At 47.2% G+C, this 8,620-nt stretch overlaps 1 non-coding gene across 1 annotated transcript; it reads left to right on the plus strand.

The window, feature by feature from the left end:
- The first annotated feature begins 8,159 nt into the window (after positions 1 to 8,159).
- On the plus strand, positions 8,160 to 8,278 carry LOC138694096 (5S ribosomal RNA). The gene has a single exon (XR_011330775.1). It is a non-coding gene; the product is annotated as a 5S ribosomal RNA (ribosomal RNA).
- The last annotated feature ends 342 nt before the right edge of the window (positions 8,279 to 8,620 follow it).

The following is an 8,620-nucleotide window of genomic DNA, read 5'->3' on the forward strand; positions in this document are numbered from 1 at the left end:
CAGGGGCCTTAGACATGATAGACATGAGTTCAGGGCTTTCCTAGACGCTAATAATATAGACGTAGCATTTATAACAGAAACGTTCCTGACACCCCAAGTAAATTTAAGATGCGCGGGGTTTAAAGTCTATAGACAAGATAGAGCAGGTAGAAGAGGCGGAGGTGTAGCGGTGTTCGTTCGTTCTACGATCGCGCACTGTGAGTATCTCCTTCCCCAGCTAGCGGCATTAGAGGCAGTGGCTATTAGAGCCTACATAGGCAGACTCCCCTTTCTGCTTATGGCTGCCTACAGTCCTCCGGGCATACTAGATGAACGCGATTTAGATATAGTGACAAGTCTATCCGATAGATTCGTAGTCGCCGGCGACCTCAATGCGAAGCACGCTAGCTGGAACTGTCAACGCCCCAATCGGCAGGGCGATAGGCTTTTTCTTAATTCTACAGGAAACGGATACGTCGTGATGGCCCCTAGGGAACCCACACACGTACCGGATGCTGCAAATCAACTGCCTGACATATTAGACATCGCTCTGGTGAAAGGTCTCACAACTAGAGCGAGACTAACAACCCTGGATGATCTTCCGTCCGACCACCTACCGGTGATAATGGAGATCATGCACCCAGTCGAACTCTCCCCAACCGCTGAGAAATTCAACTACAAGGCGGCAGACTGGGTGTTCTTTCAAGACCAGGTAGCCGCTACGCTTCCACCACTCCCCCCTGAAGTCACTCCGGCAGGGATAGATAGGTCAGTTAGCGACCTGACGGAGTGCATAAAGAAGGCAATGGTTGCTGCTATACCGAAACGGTCTTCACAACCGGGACGGATGCAGCTCCCAGCCTATATTAGAGATCTAAAGATCGCCCGCAATAGAGCAAGAACATTGTGGAAGCGTACTAGGTTAGATCAACATAGAATAGAAATGAACCGCTTGCGCAGGCGGATCAGTGAGGCGGTCCACGAGACGGTCGTGGATGCTTGGAAATCCAAGGTTGAGACGATGGACAGCAGAAACATGTCAGAAGTCTGGCGTGTATCTCGAGCTCTGTCCAATCCGTCTCAATCTATTCACCCATTAGTAGTCGGTCCAGATGTCACGGCCTTTACTCCTGAGGAGAAGGCTACCGCACTGGCAGACGTTCTAGAGACCACTTTTCAACCCGTGGAACAAAATTTAAACTTGCCCCATATCAGAGCTGTTGAGGAATCGGTTCGAGACCTCCTTAGCAGGGAGCCGGAAAATGGGATACGACCTACGAACACCCACGAGGTCGCCCATTTCATTCGTCGCCTCGGCCCTCATAAGGCCGCAGGAGCCGACGGTATCCAAGGAATTATATTGCAGCATCTCCCAAGGTCAGCTATGAAGCGCATAGCAGAGATAATTAATAACATCTTGGCTTCCGGTCACTATCCCATTCCCTGGAAAGAAGCTCACGTAGTTCTCTTTCCAAAGCCCGGAAAGGATAAGACGAATCCAAGCAACTATAGGCCTATTAGTCTCCTCAGTTGTCTCAGCAAACTGGCGGAGCGGGTCATACATAGACGCCTCACTGAAGTAGTATTGCCCCAAATCAGGAACGAGCAATTCGGTTTTCACCCTGGTCGTTCCACTACACTCCAGGCACTCCGCATGACGGAGGACATTACCTGGGCTATGAGCACGAAGCGTGTAGTAGCTGCAGCTTACCTGGACATCGAGCGAGCATTCGACAAGGTTTGGCATGAGGGACTCCTCGTTAAGTTACTGGGCATGGGAGTCCCAGATGGAATGATACGCCTCATTTCTAACTACCTCCGAGGCCGTACATTCAAAACCCGTGTAGGCACTAGTTTCTCCACCCCCCGTGAAATTCACGCAGGAGTCCCACAGGGTTCCATTATCGGGCCCATACTTTTCAATATATTCATTAATGACCTCCCGTTTCGCTATATCCACGGCAGAAGTAGTCATCTGTATATCTATGCAGACGACACTGCCCTCTTGGCGATGGGCAAAACCTATAGATTAGCGTCCCGTAGATTACAGTCGATCTTAGATCACCTCCAGCCGTGGTTCCACGACTGGAGAATCAAGGTCAATGTAGAGAAATGTCAGGCCATACTCTTTTCACTAAGAGCGAGGCTCGAAGACATACCACCACCACCCACACTTTTCGGACGAGAAATGCCGTGGATGAACCAAATTAAATATTTAGGGATCATTATGGACTCTCATCTCAACTTCCGAGATCACATCCAATCCCTTCTTCGTAAGGCCAACGGGCTGATAGTTAGACACTATCCCATTCTGGCGGCCTTAACTCCTGACAACCTGAGGGTAGGACTTACCATGTATAAGGCCCTCATTCGCTCTGTCATTACCTATGCCGCACCCGCATGGGGGTTTGCGGCAGTGTCCCATCTCCGTAAACTCCAAGTTGTCCAAAACCAGGTGATTCGACTCATTACCCATCTCCCCCGAGTCGCCTCGAGAAGAAAGTTCCATGATGAACTAGAGTTGCCAACCATAGACGAGTTCATTGCTCGACTGGCTAGGAACCTGTATGCGGAAGCTCGTGCTAACCCCAACCCGCTCATATCTGGCCTCGGCCAGTATGATCCTAGGTTACGGCGTAGACACCAGACAGGTCCATTAGCTATACTATTGAGACAGGAGGACAGGGAGGCTGGCGCTACTCCCAGGTTTTGGTAGCTACGACTCAACTCCATGAGACTCCTTGGATAGTGCAACCGCTGTAAAATGACCTTGTCTTAACTGGGCTAAACAAAATCCCTCCATAACCTTACCTACTTTTGTTGATCGATGGAAATCTAATAGAGCCAATTGGCTAGTATATATCCATCGATTCATAGAGTCATTCAACCTAAGAGCCAACTGGCTAGTCTCTGATATTGAGACAACTCATCCTGCCTAAGGTTTTTCCGTGGTTTTCCTAAGGCGCTAAGACAAATGTCGGGATGAGCCCTAAAAGAAATGGGCCACGGACCTGCTCTCATATCCCCATGAATCCCCCTAATTAACAATCACATCTCTCCCCCCTCTTCGCAATTGAGCCATCATATAGCCAAATGGCTGGTCTCGAAATTGAGACAAATCAACAAGGCTCATGACCTCCAACATAATAGCCAAATTGGCTAGTCTCTTATATGAGACAACTCATCCTGCCTAAGGTATTCCGTGGTTTTCCTCAGGCGTAAGACAAATGTCGGGATGAGCCCTATAAGAAATGGGCCACGGACCTATATGCCCTTCCCCATATATATTCCACCTTTCTTATAAATTATGTATGCCCTATTTCAGATAATATTAATAGTATATTAAACATACGAGGTCACTCAATAAGTCGCAAATTGAAAGGACAGGGACCTCTCAAATTGCAGTTTAGATTTCACGGCGCTTCTTCCGACGGCCTTCACCTGCTTTGTCATCGAACAACAGATGACGGCGTCTTGCCATCCAAACGGCACACACCAGCCAACTCCTCCTCGCCCCGTTCCGTGATCAATTGATCAGTCTCAGCCCCCCTCGCGTATGTGGTACCTAAGAGGTTACGTCCAATTTCGGCTTCCCCTTCAAAATTTTCTAGAGCTCCTTCAGGGGAGCAGCGTAACCCGGAGTGAGACTAGTGGCCAACAGGCTTGGAGCTCACATATTTAGTTTTGTACAGCCCCCAACCCCTTGCAAGGACGCGTTTTGCGTACCTTTTAAATTTTCCTCCCAATTCTCCTTCGATTTTTCGATTTTCTTTCGATTTTCGCCGTCGAGATCACTTTTAACCTTCGTCACACGAGCAACATGACTGGACGCGGCAAGGGAGGCAAGGGTCTTGGCAAAGGTGGAGCGAAGCGCCACAGGAAGGTTCTCCGAGATAATATTCAGGGCATCACGAAGCCGGCCATTCGTCGTCTCGCCCGACGTGGAGGCGTAAAGCGTATCTCCGGCCTCATCTACGAGGAGACGAGAGGTGTTCTCAAGGTCTTTCTGGAGAACGTAATCCGTGACGCTGTAACATACACCGAGCACGCGAAGCGGAAGACAGTCACGGCCATGGACGTGGTATACGCCTTGAAGAGGCAGGGGAGGACTCTCTACGGGTTCGGCGGTTAGACTGCCTACACACGTCTGCTGCCGAATCCGTCGGCAAAACGGCCCTTTTCAGGGCCATAAAATCCGTCTAAAAAGGGCAGTAGTTGTCGAGATTAATTTAATTCACCTTTACTGTGTGACCACTAGCTCAACAGGCCAGTGCGGAAAACAGAACTTATTTCGTAGGGGCACTTCAGTATCAGCAAAAGACGTTGTAAGAAATGCCTCTCCGTTTTTCAAATGGGTCTGACCCCAACGCTTGGTATATCAAGTGGAAAGACCGGATTCCTCTGTGAAGCCTTGCTCCTCGGATTATGTTACCTGTTACTGTAAACTTCTGTAAGTCAATAATCACTGTCCGAAGAATTGGTGGGTAATATGACAACGCAGGTAGGCAATGCTCACCAGACCGTAACAAGGAACCGAGGGGATTGACACATACTGAACATCACATCACCACGTTTTTGCAATGCCAACTTTTAGGTCATAGGAATCCAGTGTGGTAAACACTGGGGAGAAGAGGTACACATCGCATGTCAGAACACAGGACTTCGTCCTGTCAGACAACTTCCACGTATAGCTTGCGTCATTTCGGTTCGAACGAAACGACAGAGAGAGGGGAAATTCGAACGCAAATTGTCAAAGCCTTCGATTCCTACGAGAAGGTCATGTCATCATCTCAGTATTGGGGTTCCTGCGCGTGCGGCCAATATGTGCACCAACAAACAAACGCATTAGGAACTCTATTATAACGCCGTAAGTTGTTCACCAGTTATCGATTTCTTATTCAAAATTAGTTTCATTCGTAGTATGTAGTAAAGTAAACTAGTATATTCAAACGTATATGTCTAAAACCACGATGGGCACCAAAGAAGGGGACTTGTGATTATTTTCACGATAATCTCCATTACTCTAATATGATAGAAATATATTACATAAATTTCGAAGCCAACTATGTACTTTGGCATCATCATCTAATTTAATTCGTATTGTGTTAAATTATATAATAATAATGAAACCTTTCTATATGCATCAGTATAATGTGTTATCACACAATAGCCTAGTAAATGTACAACGGTTTCAAGTACTTCAGTGCGAACCTGGGACAACGACATCGTTCAGAGCACAAAATTACAGAATGATGATATTAAATCAGCCCACCGGTATAGAGAGAGAGAGAAAGTTGACACGCGTAATGAAATTACATTACGAAGCCGTGAGAGAGGATTAACAATACTGGCTATTTCTGACTTTTGTGAGGTTAGTGGGGCCCTTAAAAGGGCCGTTTTACGGAGAAGGGGCTTAAGCCTTCTTCTCGGTTTTCTTCGGGAGGAGAACCGCCTGGATGTTGGGCAACACACCACCCTGGGCGATGGTGACGCCGGACAGGAGTTTGTTCAGCTCCTCGTCGTTGCGAATGGCGAGCTGTAAGTGACGAGGAATGATCCTAGTCTTCTTGTTGTCACGAGCTGCGTTGCCAGCCAACTCGAGAACTTCGGCCGCCAGGTACTCCATCACCGCGGCCAGGTAGACTGGCGCACCGGCACCAACTCGCTCTGCGTAATTGCCCTTACGCAAAAGACGGTGGATACGGCCTACCGGGAACTGCAACCCAGCACGGCTGGATCGAGACTTTGACTTTCCCTTCACCTTGCCTCCCTTTCCACGACCCGACATGATGCTACTCCTACTTGCAGCTGTTTAACTACAAGAACGACGCCTCGCCGATGTCAGAGTTGATTGCTGGCAGAGCCAGCGGTCGTTTTAGGGTCTTACATTACAATGCCCTCTTCGACCGTGAGTGCTTGTGAGTGCAGTGTTATTAGAATGTTGGATATTTAGGGCTTTTATGAGATTGAGATTGAGACGTGGAAAGAAGACAGGTGGGTAGAAAGTAAGAAAGAAGATTTAAGAAGCAGATTTTAAGTTTTGATTTGTTGTTATTTGAGGAGTGACCATGAACTGTTTGTGATGTAAATTATTTACTGGGCTTGCGTGAATTTTGAATGTATTTATTTATTGTTTAGTTATTCAACGATAGCTATCATGCATCACTAAGCAGTGGTGAGGGCAGTCACAATTTGTTTATATTGTTGTTATCCTTGTGTTTGTGCGTTGGCATTTTGACTTCGGCTATCCAGCAGTCGGAGAGATGTTCGCTGGTACGTTATGTTGTGGGTGGGGTATTTGATTTCGATTTCCTCTCGTTGTAGATGAAAGTGGATTATTAATTGTATGTGTCGGGTTCTGGTCTATGACATGTATGTGCATTCCTCAACGATGGCATTCTTTTGGGGTATTTATGGGAGACAGAGCGCGAATGAGCCGACTCCGGGAGACGAGGGGTGTTGTAGAGAGGGAGAGAGAGGGGGAGAGTTTAGTGGTTATTTTGTGGATTGAAGTGATCTTGATAGGCTTGTAGGAGTTTTTCAATGGTTGTGTTCTTGTTGGTGTGTGGAGGATTGTTAAACATATGTTGTGTGTATGAGCGACGTAGTGCGAAGTGTGTGTATTTAGTGACTGTTCGGATTAGGTGTGTGGAGAGTGGTTTCGTTTTGGTGTGGATGTATACTGTGTCGTTTCTGGTATGTTTGGGTAGTCGAAATATCTGGCGCAATAATTTCCTTTCACGGGACTCAAATTTCTTTTGTACGCCGCGCCCACGGTAACCTTCACTTTTACGCCAACGTCAATAATCGACAGCGGACCAATCGTAAAGTCACAAACGTTTGCGCTGTTTCTATTGGCTCGCACTGGGAAGGCAGTACGGCATTGTCCCTGCGACTTAAATATTTTTCTCCCTCCGGGCTCATCATCAGACGAGCACCATGCCCCCCAAAGCTTCCGGAAAGGCTGCCAAGAAGGCCGGCAAGGCCCAGAAGAATATTTCGAAGGGCGATAAGAAGAAGAAGCGCAAGAGGAAGGAGAGCTACGCCATTTACATCTACAAGGTTCTGAAACAAGTTCACCCAGACACGGGAATCAGTTCAAAGGCTATGAGCATCATGAACAGCTTCGTTAACGACATCTTCGAGCGCATCGCCGCGGAAGCTTCGCGGCTCGCGCATTACAACAAGCGGTCGACCATCACCAGTCGGGAGATCCAGACAGCCGTCCGTCTCCTGCTACCCGGTGAGCTGGCCAAGCACGCCGTCAGTGAAGGGACCAAGGCCGTCACAAAATACACTAGTTCCAAGTAAGCGGGAGTGCTTGCTAGGGAATCAGCAACCGGCCCTTTTAAGGGCCACAAGTTATTCATAACAGAGTAGATGAATGAAGAACAACAGCGGTTCCCACCGAGTGAAAATTTAAATAATCACCCCGATAACACTTCTAGGATAGATAATACATTATAGGCAGTCCATGGGAGACTTGGATCCACGAGGCAAATTCGTTTCCTTAATAGTTTCGTACGACTTATATGAGAGCGCGGTGTCATTCCTACTCACTTGGCAGCATTAATTGTTGAGGGAAAACAACTTAGAAGGTAACTTGTCGACCGCGGGCATAATCCTTCCGCAGGCCACTACTGAGAATCTGTGGACATACGGGTAATCTATCTTTATTGAAACTCGGGTTCATAACATACGACTGATACTTTATATATCTGTCACGTAATCCATCAAGAGACAAATGTCCCCCCCCCCTAGTCAGTAGCGAGCTTCAGTCCATTCGTAGTAGCCGCCGGTGCAAGAAGTGAATTGAAGTTTGTGTGAAGTTCCGTAGTATGGCATGAAAATGATGTCGAAAATCCGACTACAGTTCCACAACCATGTGGTTGAAAGGAGGCTCCGCTGTTGAACAACAATCCACCTGTGGCTTAACTTAGAATGCCGACTAGCTGTTTTATTAATCCCGTGTCAATCCAGCAGTGTGTGACGTTGAAACGTAACCAAACTGCCGTTGATAGATAGATTTATCATCTATCCCAATGACATCCAACGAGCTTGGTAATTTAGGTACAGAGTCTAAGCAGGCAGTTTACGTGTGTGTGTGAGCGAGTGCAGGTTTTATCGAGTGCACCCCAATCCCATCGTCCTCAAGTGCCTACAGATTACGCAGTTTCATCGGCAACGGCCATACCATGTTGAAAATACCGGTTCTCGTCCGATCACCGAAGTCAAGCAACATTGGGCGTGGTCAGTACTTGGATGGGTGACCGCTTGGGAACACCACGTGCCGTTGGCGATTTTTTTTTTTACGTCACTATTTCCAGCGTGTTCTAATAAGACTTATGGGATATTATGTTCCCTTCCCTATTCCAGCTATAGCTTGGATGATGACGCCGCTGCATAATTGTAGAGTAATTGATAATTCTTAAGTACTTGCAGCTCCGTATTGAAACTTATGACTGGTAGCATATTCATATGAGACGGTTCACTTCTCTGCGTTTTCTCGAAGAAGGGAATATGTATTCAGGGGATTGTGAACGTACCTCGCGCTCTCCCTAGAAGTTAGAGACATTTTAGGTAAAGAATGTAATATACTGTACATATATGGCTAATTAAAATCCCATTAGTTACTACATTT

This window comes from Periplaneta americana, unplaced genomic scaffold (assembly GCF_040183065.1).
Source record: "Periplaneta americana isolate PAMFEO1 unplaced genomic scaffold, P.americana_PAMFEO1_priV1 scaffold_38, whole genome shotgun sequence".
Lineage (NCBI taxonomy): Eukaryota > Metazoa > Arthropoda > Insecta > Blattodea > Blattidae > Periplaneta > Periplaneta americana.